The sequence below is a fragment of the Ambystoma mexicanum genome, chromosome 2q, assembly GCF_040938575.1.
Source record: "Ambystoma mexicanum isolate Mex_15411 chromosome 2q, UKY_AmexF1_1, whole genome shotgun sequence".
Taxonomy (NCBI): Eukaryota; Metazoa; Chordata; class Amphibia; order Caudata; family Ambystomatidae; genus Ambystoma; species Ambystoma mexicanum.
Window position 1 is genome coordinate 1,013,467,781 of NC_090924.1, and position 19,261 is coordinate 1,013,487,041.

General features: G+C 48.3%; 1 protein-coding gene across 2 annotated transcripts in view; it reads left to right on the top strand.

Moving 5' to 3' along the window:
- The window catches only part of HACD1 (3-hydroxyacyl-CoA dehydratase 1), a 420,976-nt gene that overhangs the window by 16,713 nt on the left and 385,002 nt on the right, over window positions 1–19,261 (top strand). The window lies entirely within an intron of this gene.

Sequence of the window (19,261 nt, forward strand, 5' to 3'; positions counted from 1 at the left end):
GTTTTGGGCGGTTGCCTTCCAGCTCCTTGTCGGGTATACTCCCTTGAGGTGGTGGCTGGTGATGGGGCTAATGGGGCGGCCGGTGATGGGGTACCGACAGACCCTTTGCAAAGTGTTCAACATTTCTATACCTCCCACATGTGTATCCTTTGGCCGGGCACTCACATGTGTGCGGAAGGCCCCATCCAGACTGTTGGCAAATTGAGGAACTTGCTACGCCAACATAATTCCAGGGCCCCTTCCCTTTCCTGAAGGCCTTGCTTCCCTGTGCTGTTCCTACTGCACAGTCCTCCTCCAGCTTCACCCTCTGCATGGACATGTCCATGGCAGACGCTCTTACTTCTGCAAGTTCATGGGACCGCGACATCTCCAGGATCCTCAAAACTCTTATATCAGGCTCTCTGAGGTCCTGCTTCCTCAATTTGGCCGAGCTGCAGGTAAAAAGAATCTGTTGCCTGATCTCATCGTACTCATTGTTGCCCAATGCACATGGAACGCGCCCAGGCTCACTCCTTCATCCTGCCTTGCTGAAGCCTGAACTGCTCATAGTCACGGTTGATCATGGGCATGAAGTACTCATTTAGTACCTCAATGGCGGCTGCATACAAGAGATCTCAGGGCCGAAGTGTCTTAAACAAATTTTGGACAGCAGGACCCACAGAGTATAGCAAGGTCGGCCGTTTTACCCTCTCACTGACCTTAACAGCCTCAAGGTATAGCTCCAGCCTTTCGACCCATGAGGTCCACCTAGGCCCAAGGCTGGATGGGGCCCCCACTATGTCAAATTCACTGAGCAGTGCCAGCGGTCCCTTTTGACGGTGTGCTCGACCAGTCACCTTCGCTCCATCCTCGTCATCTCCCATGGTGACAGCAGGGGTTTGCTTCACCATGCAATTTTGTTGAGTGCCTCAGATTGTATGGCCCTTGTGTGTTTGGGCACCCCTTTGAAAAATACTCCTGCACAGTCTTTCTGCTAGATACACTACACACCCAGAACCCAGGGTGCACGAGCACTCCAATGTGGAGTCGCAACCCTCCCAGGCCCACCAGTACCTGTGATGACTGAGACGGCGTCGCCTGGCAGGCTCTGAGCGTCTTCCTCTTCAGCTCTGATCCCAGAGCACAGTGCTTGCTTTCTCTTTTTTTATGTTAAAAAGTTCCAATCCCAGAGCTCATAGGGCTATTCTTGTCTATCTGCTATGTCTTGTTTATTTTCCTGCTCCAAGCACAAGCACACACCCTTTCTCTCCTGGCATGAGCTGTGCCCTCAGATCATCTCCTAAAATGGAGCGCAGTGAAAAACATATACTTTCCAACAGCTCCAATCCAGAGCTCACAGTGATCACCTACTTTTTAATTTCTTTAGCTCCATGCAAGGAGCGAACAGGGAACACCCCCCTCCCCACTTTTTTCCCTTTTGCTCCTTTCATGGGGCTCACACAATCACCACCGCTACAGCCTGAGAGTATAGGGCCTCTTCTGGCAGGTCCGGTGCCGGAGCATGCCACTCTTTCTTCCTTTTCTTTTTTCTTGAAGCTCTGACCACAAAGCATTGTTTTATTCACTGCACTCTCGGGGCCCGGGAACACGGAGAAGGGACCGATTTAAATGGCGTGGATCGCCGCACGACGGTGACAATGCTCACCGCAGAGGTTTACCTTTGCCGGCGGTGCGCAGTGCAGTGCAGATGAGGCTGCCCACCTTTCCGTTCTTCAGTTTTTTTGGAGCTCCGACACTGGAGCCATGAGAGCAACAAACTCCTCCCGGGAACACCACAGGGAGTGGCAGGCACTCTTTGAAGCTCTGGTCATGCAGCAAAACCGAAAGCCTTTTTTTCCCCAAACAGCTCCGATCATGGAGCGCGATGGAAGCCTTGTACACTACAGAAGCAACAGGGTTCTCGGACCCCTCGTCGTGAATATTGTGGGGGCTCTCAGGGGAACCCGGCCCCCAGACAGTTTCTGCAGGCACGCTGTAGAGATCAATGTTGTCATGGTCTCGTGACCAGGACAGCTGCAGGGGGAACCCTGCACAGACCCACAGATCAGTAATCAAATGGCTGAGGAGGTATATCTGGGATCACCCAGATACAGCAAATGGGCCCATCGGCACACAGGCCACCCATACACAAAGGCTGTGGGCACACAGCGCAAACCAAATAAAGAGCCGGACACCAGAGTTGCCACGCAGGGAGTCTGCCGCTGTACTGCCGCACGGCCCAGCTCAAGCTCCTTTTACTGAGAGCCTGTCAGGACACAGTCATGACACAACATCTTAATAGGGACAACACCACACTACTTACCCTGCTCACAAGGGGTATAACGCCCCTCTAGATACATCCAACCGCCCGTTTCATTGGCTGCTCCCCAGCCTTCCTGTATGGGGATCTGCTGGGCTGTGTCCTTGTCCTCCTGCAAGAGAGTGTGTTCCGATTAGGGAGAATTCTCTATTTAGGCTGAATCTCCTAACCTAGTGAGTCCCCCAGCAGCTTTGCTGGATTTCTGGAGTTTTTTTTTCCATCCTGCCAAGAGTGAGACTCTTTTTCTCCCACTCTTGGACATGAATGTGGATAATACCTTTGAATGTCAATGTGTTCTATGGGCTATGTGGTCTTTTACTCCATAGGGTCTCGTATGTTTTGCTATGTGTGTTACACCGCACCCTCCATGCCGTAACACTGGGCCGTCCTAGAGGACCCCCACCATAGACTCCATACCCTGGGGCTGACTACTGTCTCCCAGGGCATGTAAAGTCACCATTGGCTTTACTAGACCTACATTTACTAATAGAACTAGTACAAACCATCCTATTGTGGACGTACTAGTAGGGGTAATTCGATTGCCCCTGGGTCTGTCATTCGAGGGGGCACTGTCCCGTCCCCCCTCGTCGAGTTTTGGCTGGTGGCAGTGGAAACTACTTGTTATATTCGACCCCGAATAGAACGCTATGGGTATCTTCCTATGGTTGAAGGTTAATACTTTTTCTCGTTAATCTCTAACATACCACCGGTTTATTTGTCTTAAATAAATCTACCGGTTGGTATTTTCTGCCAAAACTTGGTTTTTAAAATGGCGTCTGTGTTCGTTTCTGTAACTACGAACCAAAGGTTGGACCCTTTTGTTGCACTCTTGGCGGGCTTCTACATAGAAGCCCTCCAAAGTGGTGCCATTCTCTCTGGGTATCACAGGTGGTGTGGGAGGGGGTTTAGGCACCCTGGACTGAGTTGCCTTTCCAACTCAAGTTGCACTCTGGTGTGATTGGCCCAAGTGGTGAGCCACCCCGCTCACCACTTAGCGTGTTTTGATTGACAGCTAGGCTGAATGAATGGGGGTTTTCTGCATAAAAGCAGGGCTTTTGGGACTGGATCTTCAGAAGTCGCCACAGGACCTAAGAATCCGACGAGGGTAAAGCTGAGCCGACCTGCAACAACGACACCTCCGGTGGAGCCCTGCTGAACCGACTCACCACTTCCCAATGACAGAGGAGATCTCCCTGCCGGAGAGTCTTCTTCCCCTGACTGGTGGGCACAACCAGTCCCCTTTGCTTTTTCTTCGCTTCCAGGGCGTAGTGGTGGAATTGCCCGTGCTGAGCACCCCGGCAACCGGATAGCCACTAACCCATACCGCGACCAAAAGGTGGTGCCTTGTGACGGAGCACTCCGCAGCTGGTCTCTTCCCTGGTGGTGAAACGATCTTCAACTTTCCTTCGACAACGAGATCATCTCTTCTCTTGGCAAAGCCCGACTTGCATCCACCACCAGGAACAACTGCCCCCGCCGGAGCTGTCTCGCCACATACAAGGTACCGTGTCCGCCTGGCTTCCCTTGTGACGGTTAGCGTGAGGTGTCTTAATCCTTGCCTCTCCATTGGGTCGCCTCCAAGCCTTCTTAACTTTCTGTTCTGAACTGGTCCAATCTTTCTGTGACAATTTGCGACAAAGACTTGAAGTGCATTTCCACTGTGATACTTTTTGGGACATATCGCCTTGCCTCTCTCCGAGTGGGCCTGGCCTATGAACTTTTCGATCTACAGTAGACCCTGCCTTACTTGCCTTGCATTTGTTCGTAAAAGTGTTGGTACCGAGTTGATTTCATACCCTGCCTTTTCTCTCCCATCCTAACGAATACTAGAGTGCCATCTAGGTTAAAGCATTCACCTCTGTCTGCAAATAAGTGGTGCCGTTGAACCTAGACTTGTCGAACTATTGTTAGAGGAGTGAGATACTTATAGTAATTGTGATTGAAGTTGTTTACCGTATTAGTGCCAGTGTGTTTTTCATAGATGTGTTTTTATAAATAAATAACTATATATCCTTACACCGAAGCTCTGTTCTGTGTTTGCTTGTTCTACTGTGTAAATTGCCCTATTTTGTATACTCCACATACTGCCTAACTTTTCTTGAGAGAAGTCCGACTGCTCAGCCACAGCTACCAAGTGAATCTGTGTGGTACAGACTGTGGGTTTACTGCCAAACACCTGTAGTCCTAAATCTTTTGCAGTGGTCCCAGAGGGAACTGCACAGGTTTCCGCCTAACAGTTCCCATCCTCTCTGCTAGGCTCAGGGGTTGGAGGCGCATGTCGGCCTTCGCGTTCTGTGATAAGTGGGAGCACCGGAGACTGTGAGCTGGGCTGGAGGGTCCTGGCAACTCTGGACGCAGCCAGCTGGACAGAGCAGCCTGGCAGCACAACGTGATCATGCAGAGGAAGGGCAATGTGCCACATATGTCTTATACTGCTCAGGCCCTCTTGGATGTCTTCCAGGAGCTCCTAGCGAAAATTGAGGATGGTCAAGAATGCTCAGCGTTATTTAATGCCATGCAGCATCCGGCAGAATTCCTATTAGATCTGGCATGTAATGGAGTGCGTGCTTCGGTCATTGCCATGGGTATCACAATGGCTGTCAGACAAATTCATGTCGGGGAATGCCAATCACACAATTCACAATAGAGTGTGGGGCTCAGATTGCCATTGCAGGTCGCCAGATATTTTGGAAATTACCTGGAGAATAAGGCTCATTGCGTACATAAAAACAAGAGAAGCATTCGTGCAAGCTGAGAAAGAAGCAGAAGCCACAGTCATCTGGGAAAGTCTCCTTTTCTTCTGGCCGAGCTCAGGTTACACAATCCTTGGGCAGGCCCCACCTAGGGATCCGGAACAGGAGGCAGGTCCTGGTCCATAAGGCCAGAGCATCTTCTCCACCTAAGGCTTCCTGCCCTTGTCTAAAGGAACATACTTCCTGCTCCGGTGGGGGGAGGTTATCGTGCTTTCAGGATACTTGGTCCATCTCCATCAGCAACCCTTGGGTGCTGGACATAATATGCAATGGCTATCGCATAGAGTTGTCTTCAGGGCCTCCAGAATCAGGGGTGGTGGAAATAGCCTCGGGATCTGAAAAAGGGACTTGCCTGACAGAGGAGCTGGTGTTGCTTCTACAGAAGAAGCCAATTTGCTCAGATCCACAAGCCTCCCTGGGCAGGGTTTGTACTCCAGGGTCTTTCTGTTTGGGAAGGCTTCGGGGGTTCAGCTTGGTGGTGAATCTGAAGAATGTCAACTCATTTGTGAGGAGCATGCCTTTCAAAATAGAGATGTTACAAAAGATCCTTCCTATGGCCTCATCAGGGGATTGGTTAAGATCATTGGACCTGAGTGACACTTACATCCATGTGCTGATCCATCCCAAGCATTTCCAATAGCTGAGGTTCTCAGTGGCGGGCCTCTACTTCCAATTTGTAGTCCTGTCATTTGGCCTGCAGTCCGCTCTGTGAGTTTTCACAAAGGTATTGCCTCTGTTGATCGGTATGCTGCATGCAGAGGGGCTGAAAGTATACCCTTATCTGGGCAATCTGCTGCTTCAGGGGTGCGCGGTCAAGGAGGTAGATGAGATGGTCGACAGAGTATCATCAGTACTCAGCATTCAAGGCTTCCCAACCAACAGAAAAGTCCCAGCTCTGTCGTTCCCAGGATCTGGAGTACATAGGGCCTACTTTCGGATCGACCTAGGTCGGGTGTTTCCTCCAGAGGAAAGGGCTCTCGGGATCAGACAAGAGGGGACTGCCCTGTGTCAGCAGAAGTCGGCATCATCCAGGCATTGGTTGGGCGCTCCAAGTTCTACTGGTAGCAACGCTCTCTGTAACGCATTGGGCGAGATTACATCTTCACCCTCGCCTTTGGCATCTGCACTCGCATTGCCACCTGTCCTCTCAGGACTTCGCAAAGATTGTGCCGGTCTCCACCCAATGGTGGCTGCAGCAGGGCAAATTGCAGAAGGGGAATCCATTCCCATGGTGATTTACACTGAAGCCAGTGCTGGAATATGGGGGCTGTTCTTGGGACCATGACTATTCAAAAAAGTGGTCTCCAAATGACTTTCAGCAGCCTTCCAACTGGAGAGAATTGGAATCTGTTTGGAGTGCCCTATTGTGGTTTGCCTGGCAAATTCTGTCCCAGTCAGTCCGGTTCCTTTCGGACAACATGACTTCAGTGTCTTACTTGAACCATCGGGGGAGGATGGAATCATGGGGCTGGCCAAAATTTCCTGCAGAGTGGGAGCCTGGATGGAAAAGTGGCTTCTAATCCTGGAGGCAGCCCTCATCAGGGGGATTCACAACACCTGGGCAGATTACCTCAGTAAGAAGTTCCTGTCATCTCAGGAGCTGTCTCTCAGTGTGGAGGCCTTCTCTCACATAGTAGACCGGTTTGACCTTACAACCATCAACATGTTTGCCTCTAGTCGGAATCATGGAAGCATGAGCAGAGCTGATGTATATATTTCCTCTATGCTTTTCAGTTTCGCCAGAGGCCATTGTCTTGAGATGTGACCCTACGATCTGCCCTGAAGTGATTTCTACATTTAATTTATCAGAAGACATTGCTAGCCCCACTCTGCCTGCGGAGACCCGGGCCGTGATGAGCTGGTTGGATGTGAGGAAGTTTCTTTTGATGTATTTGAACAGGACTGCTCCCTTTAATTTAAGTCTTCAAACAGTTTGTCACTTTCAGAGGGACGCATAAGGGTTAGAAGGCATCCTCTCTGTTCATCAGAGACATCATGGTGTTGGGCTCTGATCAGGAGTTGTGGGGGTCTCTGATTGGGGGTGATGGGGACATCTGCCTGATAGGTTGATTGGAAGATCTGCCAGGGAAATGGCTACTTCCTGAGCCGAAGGAAGAGGGGCGTCTTTGATGGGCATTAGTAGAGAAGCCACATGGGCCTCACCCATACCGTTGTCCATCATTATCACCTGGCGCTTCTAGGAAGGGGAGATAAGGGGTTAGCTTCTGCTTTGTTGCGATCTGTCTTTAGTTGATGCACTTTTGCAGTCTGATTTTGTGAAATAAATGTGCACCAGGTTTGCAGTATTACTGGCTCTGCTGGATGATGGCCTCGACATACAATCAGTCTGGTCTTTGAGATACTCCATATAGGTAAGGACTGGGATGAGGAAGATGCGACATGGGGTTAATGCTCCAATTACCTAGCAGTAATCTTCATTACACATAGTCCTCCTCTTCCTTGTCACAGTCTTGATGCCCGCCATTGTATGTGGCCTTGGTTAGTGGACAGGAGGTTGGCTGCATCTGGAGAGGCTTTATACCCCTCGGGTGGAGTAAGTAGGATTAGTAAAAAGTTTATTGATAGCAGGATTGGGAAAGGACTGGGGGCAGACCGACGTCCTTCAGAGAGGTAAGGACTGTGGCGAGGAAGAGGAGCACTCGGTGTAATGAAGATTACCGTAAGTAATCAGACCATTTGTTGGAGATATCTGTTACTTCATTCCGAATGCGTCTGCATGACGCTTGTTGATCATTGCTTCCTGGATTGTCTAAAGTAGTGATGTAGGCATGTTTGGGGCACTGGTCGTTCACATTTTCTGAATGAAATTTAGAAGCATATGCAAGATCATTGCGTGCTCGCATCTTTCTTCATTTGCTTCTTGCATTGCAGTTGAATAAACAATGGTTGTAACGTTAGGTGATCAGGCTCTGTCTCCCAGCCCTGTACAGTCAGCTGGAGGCAAAGTAGGCTCTTCATGAGGCTTCAAAATGGAAGCAGTGGGGGAAGCCGGACCCCAGCCCCTCCCATAGCTCGACCACTGGATTTGTCCAGGATCATTGTATCGTCAGGTGGCGAAGGCAGGACATGAGTCTCAACTCTTTGCTTACACAGTCTAGAATTTGGATACCTAAACACTTCTCTCAACTAACAATTAAGGTCTTCATTAGGGGTGGCAAACCCATTGGCCAGGTGGAGTCCGGACTCGGGCCTCTAGAGCCTGGCATCCTCTTCAAAAGCCCTCATGGGGCCAGTCCTGGCGCCTATGGTGCCAGGCTCATACACCATGAAAAACAATGTGCTTGGGAACTACTTTATTGTATTGTCTGCCATCATGGAGGCATCCACATAGCTTGGTCCCTAAGAACCAAGCTATTTCGGTCTAGTGTTTTGGGTGTGGTAGCCTAGGGACTACTTTACCTGGACTATTTTGTTGGGGCTATTTAAACTACACCCAAGCAAGAAAACACGCTTCGTGTTACTTTGCAGCTTGGAACGTGACGCTCACCCTGTCCAGCTATTTCCTCGAACCTCGGAAAAGCAGACCCTGCAAGGAGACAAAAGGAACATCATTAGCAGCAGCATCTTACCTGCAGTCTTCATCTTTAAACACTCGCAGCTACTAAGAACAGCTTCCTCGAATCTGCACGCCTCCCGGACAGAACAACCTGAAAGAGGAAGATAGAGGCAACATTAAAGAAAGCAGTAGAGACATTACAAATTATGAACTGCTCAAAAGGCTTACCTGGCTGGTCGCCTGTCGGCTGGCACCACTCCGGACATTCCACTCGCGCTGAAGAACACTGCAACATACAAGGAAGGAAAACACAGGTTAGCAAAGGCAAGACTTTGCAGCGCTGCGCATAGCGCTTACTTACCGCATCATAGCGCTCTTAATGCAACATCATTTACCAGCGGGCCTCAACCAAGCTAGTTCGCCGCGCTGAAGCTCTGCATACCTAAGGGAGAAAAAAGAGACATTTTAAACAAAGAAAGGCATGCAGGATAGCAACAAAACTAAAGAACAGCAATAAGACCTACCTGAACAATATCAAATGGGCTGGCATCAGTGAAGTAACCGTACCGCACTCGCCCATGAAAGACAACACGCCCCTGCAAAGAAGGCAGGACGGAGAGCACGCCTAATTCTACCACATGGTGAGGAGAGGGCGCCAGAGGGACTAAAATCATACGGGGGTGGAGGGAGGATACTTACCCCAGTCGGTCAGTCTTGAACACAGTCCTCCTGTATTTTCAGGCAGAACCTTCCCCGCAGACCACATCAGGGCAAAGCTCAGAAGCATACCAGCGAGTAACCCGGCTGGGTAGCGTCCCTGTGGATACCAGGTGAGCGTAACAGAACGCGAAGCCTACCATAACAAATCCACCTGGGCGCCATGGAGACATCAGAAATGGACCAATTGGCCCAATTACTAGGAGAGCTTCGTGCTGAGGTTCATTCTGCCCGATAAGAGACTAATGCCCTCCGGAGAGACTTAATAGTGACCAAAGAACGCACTGAAGAGATTAGCAGGCAATACTTGCAATCACAGGCAGGACAGACGCCTCTACCTGGAAGCAATCCAACAATGCAAAACCCGCCATACCACCCACTCCGGTACAAATCACATTACCTGGAACAGTGCTCCTGGCACCACCAGGAAGGTTCTCAGGCGACCCACGGAAGTATGCAGCATTCATCAATCACTGGCGTCTTCATTTTCTTTGTAGGCCTGGAGCATTTCCAAACAACCAAGCTCGGGTAGCTTTTGTCTTATCATACCTGAGTGGTAGTGCAGCAGATTGGTTAGTGCCGCTGGTAACCCATGACGATCCTCTATTACATGACTTTGGGGGGTTCCAGAGAGAAATGGAAAAACATTTTGCTCGCCATACCCAGGAACAAGCAGTAGACAATGAACTCTTGTCCCTCTGACAGGGGAATCAGGACTTGTTAACGTACATTGCTACCTTCAACAGACTGGTTGCCCAAGCTAGGTGGCCAGAAAACAAAAGAACCAATACGAGTCGAATTAAAGGACGTCTTAGTCCAGGTGGTTGATCCACCCAGAGACTGTGCAGAATTCATAAATCTGGTCGTGCAGCTAGACCACCGGTTGCAGGACCGAAAGGCAGACCGGTCTAAGATGAACCCTCGGACCGTGTATGTTCGACCAAGGGAAAACACATCCCGTGTACCTGAAAATGCTGTAGAACCCATGCAGATTGGAGGGATACGGCCTCCATTAACAAAAACAAGAGTGGGACAAAAGACGACAACAACAGCTTTGTTTGTATTGTGGGAAACCAGAACATTTCCTGAAGGAATGTTCAGTAAAACCCCCAAGAAGAACAGTCGGGGGCACAGAGAAGGATGAAGCTAAGGAATCGGAAAACTACCAAGCTCGACAAACGTAGAGGTCAGTTTGTCGAGTGAGAAGAAAGAGTTGCTGACCTCGCACTTTGCAATACCAGTGATCTTAATTAACCACCAACAGTCATCAAGAATGCATGCCGTTGAAGCATACATCGATAGCGGAGCAGTTGTAAATTATATTGATCAAGAACTGGCAGCAGAGATGGGGCTTCCTTTGTGTTCTAAGCCAACTATGGGCAAGGTAACCACCGTGGATGGGACAGAAATCACTTCCGGACCAGTAACCCAGTGCACAGCCAGGGTATCCTTGCTGTGCCACCGGGCATCGGGAGTCTATTTCATTCGATCTCATCAAGACACCTTAGTTCAGGCTAATACAAGGAATGCCATGGTTGGTTGCTCACAACCCTTTGATAGACTGGCAGGCACGAAAATTAACCTTCCCCGGTGACTGCTCCCCTGCCTGCTATTACCAAGAGGAGAAACCCTATGTCTGTATCCCCATGACTCCCGGAGCGACAGTATCAACCCTGGGAGCAACTAATACCTTGCCAAGTGAATACCATGATTTCCAGGATGTTTTCCGAAAGGACCAAGCCAATACATTGCCGCCGCACAGGCCCTATGACTGTCAGATCGACCTTGTTCCTGGTGCACAAATCCCTTGCAGAGGGATCTACGCTCTCACAGAACCAGAAAACCTTCATTTGAAATCCTATTTAGACCAGTACCTTGCAAACGGATTTATCCGTCCTTCGAAGTCCCCTGCAGCCAGTCCTTTGTTCTTCATACCGAAAAAGGAAGGAGACTTGAGAACCTGTATTGACTACTGCGCATTGAACCAGATCACCGCGAAGAACCGCCACCCCTTGCCACTTATCCTGAGATGCTAGACCAAGTTAAAGATGCTCAGATTCATAACAAATTGGACCTTCGAGGAGCGTACCACCTGGTCTGAGTCAGAAAAGGAGATGAATGGAAAACCGCCTTCTGTACTAAGTACGGCTTGTTTGAATATCAAGTCATGCCCTTCGGGTTATGCAACGCTCCGGCGGCATTCCAATATTTCATGAATGACGTCTTAAGGGAGTTAATTGATGTCTGCGCCGTAGTGTACATAGACGACATCTTAGTATACTCATCCTCGGAACAAGATCATGTCAGGCACGTTCGTTCAGTCCTCACCAAGCTCCGTCAACATCGCTTGTTTGCAAAGCTTGAAAAATGCTTTTTTTACGTCACCGAAGTAGAATTTCTTGGTTTTATCCTTAATCCAGGAGGCATCAGAATGGACGTGCACAAGGTAGATGCCATTCTGAAATGGCTTTCACCAACGTCTCTGAAAGGGGTACAAAGCATTCTGGGCTTTGCGAACTTCTACCGCCGGTTCATCCCAGACTTCTCTCAGGTTGTGCACCCAATCACAGTACTATTACAAAAAAAACAATAAAAAGTTTGCTTGGACCGAAGAAGCAGAAGAAGCCTTTTAGGAACTTAAACAAAGGTTTACCTCTGCTCCAATCCTGCAACATCCTCGTCCAGACCTCCCTTATGGCGTTGAAACTGATGCGTCCAGTCTCGCAATGGGGGCTGCCCTTTCACAGAGAGACCCGGAAACCAGCCAGCTACATCCTGTGGCCTTCTGGTCGAAAAAGTTCTCACCCCCAGAGATTAATTATGCCATCATGGACAAGGAACTCCTGGCTATCAAATCCGCCTTTAAAGCCTGGAGGCACTACCTCCTGGGGGCCAGACACACCGTTACAGTCATCACAGACCACCGAAACCTGCAATATCTCAAAACAGCCAAGGCCCAGTCCTCGTGCCAATTACGGTGGGCCCTTTTCTTCACCGAATATGATTATGTAATCACATTTCGACCAGGAGTCAGAAACGGAAAGGCGCATGCCTTATCTCGCATGGGCATAGATGAAATAGTATATACAACTCCAGATCCAGTAACTATTATACCTGAAGACAAACTCTTGGGTATTACGACAGCCTTAACACAAGCAGAACTACGAAAAGAAATCCAACGGACAATGAATCCTGATGCCTACCTCGCATGGCAAACTCAAGGAGAACAATATACCATCAAGGACCATCTACCCTTTTTTAGGGATCACCTATATGTACCCAAGAAGAGATTACAACAGCATATTATTTCAAACTATCCCGATTCACTGATCGAAGGGCATCCTGGGATCGCCAAAACCCTAGCTAAGGTGAAAGAGAACTTTTGGTGGCCTACCTGGCGTAAGGACATCATTCAGTATATTCAGTCCTGCGGTGTCTGCACAAAATAAAACACAGAAACAAAAACCATCTGGTCTCCTACAACCATTGGACATTCCTCCAGTTCCATGGGACACTCTTTCCCTTGAATTCATCATTGATCTACCTCCAAGCCAAGGGTTCAACACCATCCTTGTAGTTGTGGACTTATTCTCGAAGATGGCCCATTTTATTCCTCTCAAAGGCCTCCCAGACACAGCCACTTTAGCAAAAGTGTTCCTGGAGGGCGTGGTTAAGCTACATGGCTTCCCTTTGGTTCTGGTCTCTGATCGAGGCAGCCAGTTTGTTTCAAACTTCTGGAAAAAATGTTGTGTAATGGCGCAGATCGACGTTCAGCTATCTACCAGTCACCATCCCCAAATGGACGGCCAAACCGAGAGAACCAATCAGACACTCAAGCAATATTTACGGTGCATACTGCACCACGAAAAAAGGAATTGGAAAGACCTACTATGGATAGCCGAATATGCATATAACAATTCTTTGCATTCAAGCACGGGACAAACGCCCTTCTATACCCTTTATGGCAGCCATCCACGTACCTCTGAGCTAGACCTTCCAGCCAGCTTGGCAATGCCAGCGGTACAGACTGTACACACAACCATTACTCAGGCTTTCAAAAGGGCAAAGGAACACCAAAGAAAAACAAAAGTGATTTGCCGACCAACACCGGAAAAAGGCCCCTGATTATCAAGTAGGAGACAAAGTTTGGTTAGCCGCTAAATTTGTACCCATCAAGGGAACCCAGACCTTTCATCCCAGGTTCTTAGGACCCTATACCATTAAGGCAATTATCAACCCAGCAGCCGTGAAACTGGATTTACCACCTAATCTACACATCCACCCGGTATTCCATGTGTCCCTCCTGAAACCAATGCAACCCGGCACACGGATTGGGACACCACCTATGCCCATACTTGTTGACGGAGAACCAGAATTCAAAGTCAAAGATATCTTGGACTCTAAATACTCTAGGACCAAGCTATATTATCTCGTCGGTTGGAAAGGATTTGGACCCCAAGATAGATTCTGGGTGCCCAGTGAGAATATCCACGCACCACGTCTAATCAGGAAATTCCATCGAAACTTCCCAACCAAACCTGGGCCAGACAGAAGGAACACCATGGAAGGGGCCTTAGGGGGGAGTGCTGTCATGACCCTCGCCCAAAACCCCCTCTGGCAAACCCATTGGCCAGGTGGAGTCAGGACTCGGGCCTCTAGAGCCTGGCATCCTCTTCAAAAGCCCTCATGGGGCCAGTCCTGGTGCCTATGGCGCCAGGCTCATACACCATGAAAAACAATGTGCAGTCTACTGTTTTGGGTGTGGTAGCCTAGGGACTACTTTACCTGGACTATTTTGTTGGGGCTATTTAAACCACACCGAGCAAGACAGCACGCTTTGCGTTACTTTGCAGCTTGCAACATGACGTTCACCGTGTCCGGCTATTCCCTTGGAGAAGCAGAACCTGCAAGGAGACAAAAGGAACATCATTAGCAGCAGCATCTTACCTGAAGTCTTCATCTTTAAACACTCGCAGGCACTGAGAACAGCTTCCTCGAATCTGCACGCCTCCCGGACAGAACGACCTGAAAGAGGAAGATAGAGGCAACATTAAAAAAAGCAGTAGAGACATTACAAATTACGAACTGCTCAAAAGGCTTACCTGGTTGGTTGCCTCTCGGCTGGCACCACTCCGGACATTCCACTCGCGCTGAAGAACACCGCGACCTACAAAGGAAGGAAAACACAGGTTAGCAAAGGCAAGACTTCGCAGCCCTTAATTAGCGCTTACTTACCGCATCATAGCACTCTTAATGCGCCATCATTTACCAGCAGGGCTCAACCAAGCCAGTTCGCCGCGATGAAGCTCCGCATACCTAAGGGAGAAAAAAGAGACATTTTAAACAAAGAAAGGCATGTAGGATAGCAACAAAACTAAAGAACAGCAATAAGACCTACCTGAACAATATCAAACGGGCCGGCGTCAGTGAAGTAACTGGACCGCACTCGCCCATGAAAGACAACGCGCCCCTGCAAAGAAGGCAGGATGGAGAGCACGCCTAATTCTACCACAAGGTGAGGAGAGGGCGCCAGAGGGACTGAAATCATATTGGGGTGGAGGGAGGATACTTACCCCAGTCGGTCAGTCTTGAACCTTCCCCGCAGACTACATCAGGGCAAAGCTGAGAAGCATACCAGCGAGTAACCCGGCTGGGTGGCGTCCCTGTGGATACCAGGTGAGCGGAACAGGCTGCCCAGTTTTACAACCATTGTTTTGGGGAACAAAGCTCTAGAGCTGCACCTTACCAATGTTATATTAGATTGTATAACTAAGTCTATCTGGTGCACATACTTTGTTTTGTAACACGTAGGTGTTGCTGTCACCAACGTACATATACACTTAAGTAATCTCAGAGGGAGGAAAGGCTGAGTCAGCCTTGTGGGAATTTGGTACTATGATCTGGCATATGAACTCTGATCTCTAAAACAAGCGCTTAACACACTGAGCTATCATGGCACTCAAACCTAACAATCTGCATTTCAACTGTGGTCATTGCACATGGTCAATATATTCCCCTCACAAAGCTGAACATGCTACATGTGTTATGTTACACTGAACAACACAACTGTAGGAGCTCCTGTGAATACAGAACACATTACATGAATAATTGACAAGATCAGATCTTAGTTCTCAACAGAAGCCAGTAAGAGTTGTTGCATTGTGATATACAATATCATGACATGTGTTCCTTTTGTTTGGCAAAAAATGGCACTGACTTCTTTGCATCAGGCAGCTTCGTGGGGCTGCCCTAATATGGGCACCAGCGGACGTTGCCCTTCCATAAAGACGTCACTAGCTCTGACGGCAACACAGAAGAGAATGGGCTCACATAAGCACTGCTGGAGATGTTTTGTCACTTTGGTAGCAGCACATATCCTATTCCGTTGCTCATTTCAGAATTGTGTATCCCACATATAAAGGTACACGAGGAAGGAATCGATGTCTGAATAGTTGTAACTTTGCCAAAGCAAAAGTGTGCAACACTGATTGCAGCAAAATTATTGGATTTAGTACTCCAAAATAAAAGAACACCATTCAAGGAGGACATCATGCAGTGTGCTTATCATGCAAACTTGGCTGCAAGAACAAGTCAGTGGGCCTCATTATGGGTCCAGCCGGACCCAAAAAGAATTACCGGCGCCTGACTTCCCGGTAACATGTTTTCCGAGATTGCGCTCTGCTGCGTCGAATGATGCCCGTTGTACTCCCTGTTTTAGATAATTGATATTATACAGAAAGCACTTTGCCAACTCCCTGAGGCGTTTTGATTATTTGTGTTTGAGTAATTTCTGCATTCCCATCCACCTCTGAGTATTAGTACTTCGTCTTAAAAGACTCTTAGGAGTAAGAGTTCACTTGGTAGCAGAGGTGATGGTTAAAGGCCTATTGATCTTGTAAGCTTTGGGGTGCCCATAATATCAGACGTCCTCCACCATTTAACATAAAGAACATGATGCTCCCTGTAGATAGCAGTTATTAAATTAAAGACGAAAACTTGCAAGTGTAGGTAGGAAGGTTCCCTCGTTTTCACGCGAAAACCCCTCCCGATTTCTACGGGAAGCTGAGTGGACCAAAGGCTGAAGTGGCCAATTGAGGAGGAGACAATCCCAAGAGTCGGAAGTTGAAAATACAAATGGTGAGTAGATTGGGGGAACTTGGCATACTGTATACATGGGGAAAGGATAACAGAGGGTTGGTTGGGTATTTGGATAAGAAATAAGGAGTATTGAATAGAGATATATGGACAAGGAGTGTTTCATAGGTTAGCCCAGAGGCCTGCGTTCGGGAAGGACAGAAGAAAATATCTTAAAATCTAAAGTAGCTACATAGCAGACGAACAGAGAGGTCTGTTAAAGAAGATATTTTACACTCCCTATCAGGGAGTAAAATTAAGGGCGATAAGAAAGCCGTGAAGAGCATTGGCTAGGAAATATATGTGGGCCGGCCAAGTTTGAGGTTTGGAGCTGCGACGATTGGTGCACGCTCATATTGTAGTGATTGTCTGTTTAAAGTGTTGTCTGTGTGAAGCACGGTAAGTAGCGACAGGCGAGTGAGCCTTGTCACAATGGAGGATATTACTCCGCTTATACACACCTGCAAGCAGTTGCCGAAACACGCACCCAAACTCAAACAGTATAGTGCAGAATGGTTTAAAGGTACGGCGAATGGGGGTGGTGGCTACGCGAGCCATATGAAAGTTGAGCTCGGGGAGAGCTCCCGAGATCCGGAATTTGATCCTGAATATAAGTGCGCACATACAGAGCCATCAAAAATAAGGGCACAAGATATCCTATGGCAACTCATTTTGACCAAGAACATAAAGCAACGGATATTAAGGGTATCAAGCTTTTGGGCATAGAAAAAATTGAAAGCATGGAAAGAGGAGGCAACAGAGAATTGCAATTGAGGAGAAGGGAAGCGAAATGGATCTGTATTCTGGATACTTGGAATACAGGACTAAATTCAGATAATGAAATGAATTATTGGTTGTAATTTTTTTTTTTTTTTTTTTTTTTTAATATTTTGTGAATGTTTATTTTAATCTATAAAAATTGCAGATATAGTGAAAAGTAAAATTGGAACTCACTTGTGATAAAGTGCTAAGATCTTGAATCAGTCAGTTTGAGATTAAGTAAAAAACATAGTTTTTTCGACCAACAAGATGATCTCCGATTACGTAGAAAAAACGTGTGACATCTTTACGCAACGTAACGCATGACGCCATCGCGTTGCGCGGTGTGATGATGTCACGCGTAGCGGGCCCGCAAGTATAAATAAGAGGACTCAAAACACTTTTTCATTATAACATGGATTGAGAAGGACTGAAGGCAATCGTACCGGGATAAATAAGGTGAGGAGAGTAAACTAAGGGATACTGTATGTCACCGAAAAAATAGGGTTTACTTAAACTTAACCATAGCCTAAAAAATATTATTTTACTTCTGGTTTTTATAGGAATCCCAAAAAATTGGTTTGGAAGTTAAGAAAGGACAATTGTTTATTAAACTAAAGGGAAAGAAAAAATTGTAATAATTGGTGAGTATGATAAATGTATATTGGTGGCTTGCCTCGACCACCAAACTTGTTATATACAAACAATACATTGTAGTTTATATAGCTAAGGAAGAAAAAAATGTTTTTTTGTCGTTTTGTAAATAGAAAACTCTCCTGATGAACCACGTGCGTTAAACGTGGAGAAACACGTGTTGATAGACTGAATGGATATAATTATTTGAAGAAGATAATTCTGTTTGAAAGGAAATAAAAAAACAAAGATGTGTTTAATCGATCAAAGATGTTTCTCTGTTTGATTTAAAAATTTTTGAAAAGGAATACCGGTAGCGCACTCTAAGGAAGCGTTCTAATAAAAAGAATAGTTTGTTCTATATTGCAGCAGCCGCAATATACACTTCAACAGGTGCAGCATCCAGGTAACAAACAAATCATTTATTACTGCACAGTTAGAAATCGCCAATTTAGGAAACCAAAGCCGCAAAGGACTGCAAAATTTATATAAAAATACACGCACTGATGCCCTGAAAATCTACATGCACGTCTATTAAGTTGGCGTGCGGGTATCCTGCGAATATGGAGCTGGTGTGAATGCAGTGGAAGGCCCGGTGGACACCATCGAGTCCACAGACTCTGGGGCTGAGACCCCCAAAATGGTGGCCATGAGGAGCTGACAAAAGAGTCGGCTGGTGGAGTGGGGATGGCCTCGGTGTAGAGGCGACTGCAGTTGGAAGCACGCTGCGGAGCACTGGAGCCCCCACAGCACCTGCTGGGATATTGATCTGCGGATCCCGTGGGCCGGAAGCGGAAGCGGCCATGCAAGCTCCCGGCTCTGGGCGCCCTCGTGGGTGGCTGCGGGGAAGCGCGGTCGGCCCCAGCGCAAAGGTGGAAGCGGGTCTGGCCGCGCGAACTGAAAGAGACCCATTGCTGGCCCGTGCCCGAGGGGACGCATCCAAGGTAGGGCACACGGGCGACAGTGTGAGCAGAAGTGCCCGGGACCCTTGGGAGCTGTGAGCCAACGAAAAACAGTCCGCTCTGGAGTGCAACGGAACGAAGACGGCAGGAGCAGCCCACTACATGCAGGCGGCGGGCACAGCAGATGTGTGCCCCGCCGAGAAATAACTTGACTGGGGACAGGCGGACCTAACCTCCATGAACGCTCCCAGGGAGCAGTGTAAGCACTTACAGAGGACGTAGATGCACTGAGGAATACGGGAGCCCTGCGCCCCGAACAACAGATCACCCATCAGAGCCAAGGAACAGAGACAGCCCGCGCACTCCCCCATCTTCAGGAGCTGCTAGGGGAAAGCGGCGAAGGGGGCCCGTGGCGACACAACCCGGCCAGGGGGCAGGAACACGAAACGGGACGTTGGACCCGCTTGCCCTAAATAGGCACACTCCCATCCAGGTGCAACAGATAGCTTGGAGGGAACTGAGTTGGCAATCAGGCCCCAAACTCTGG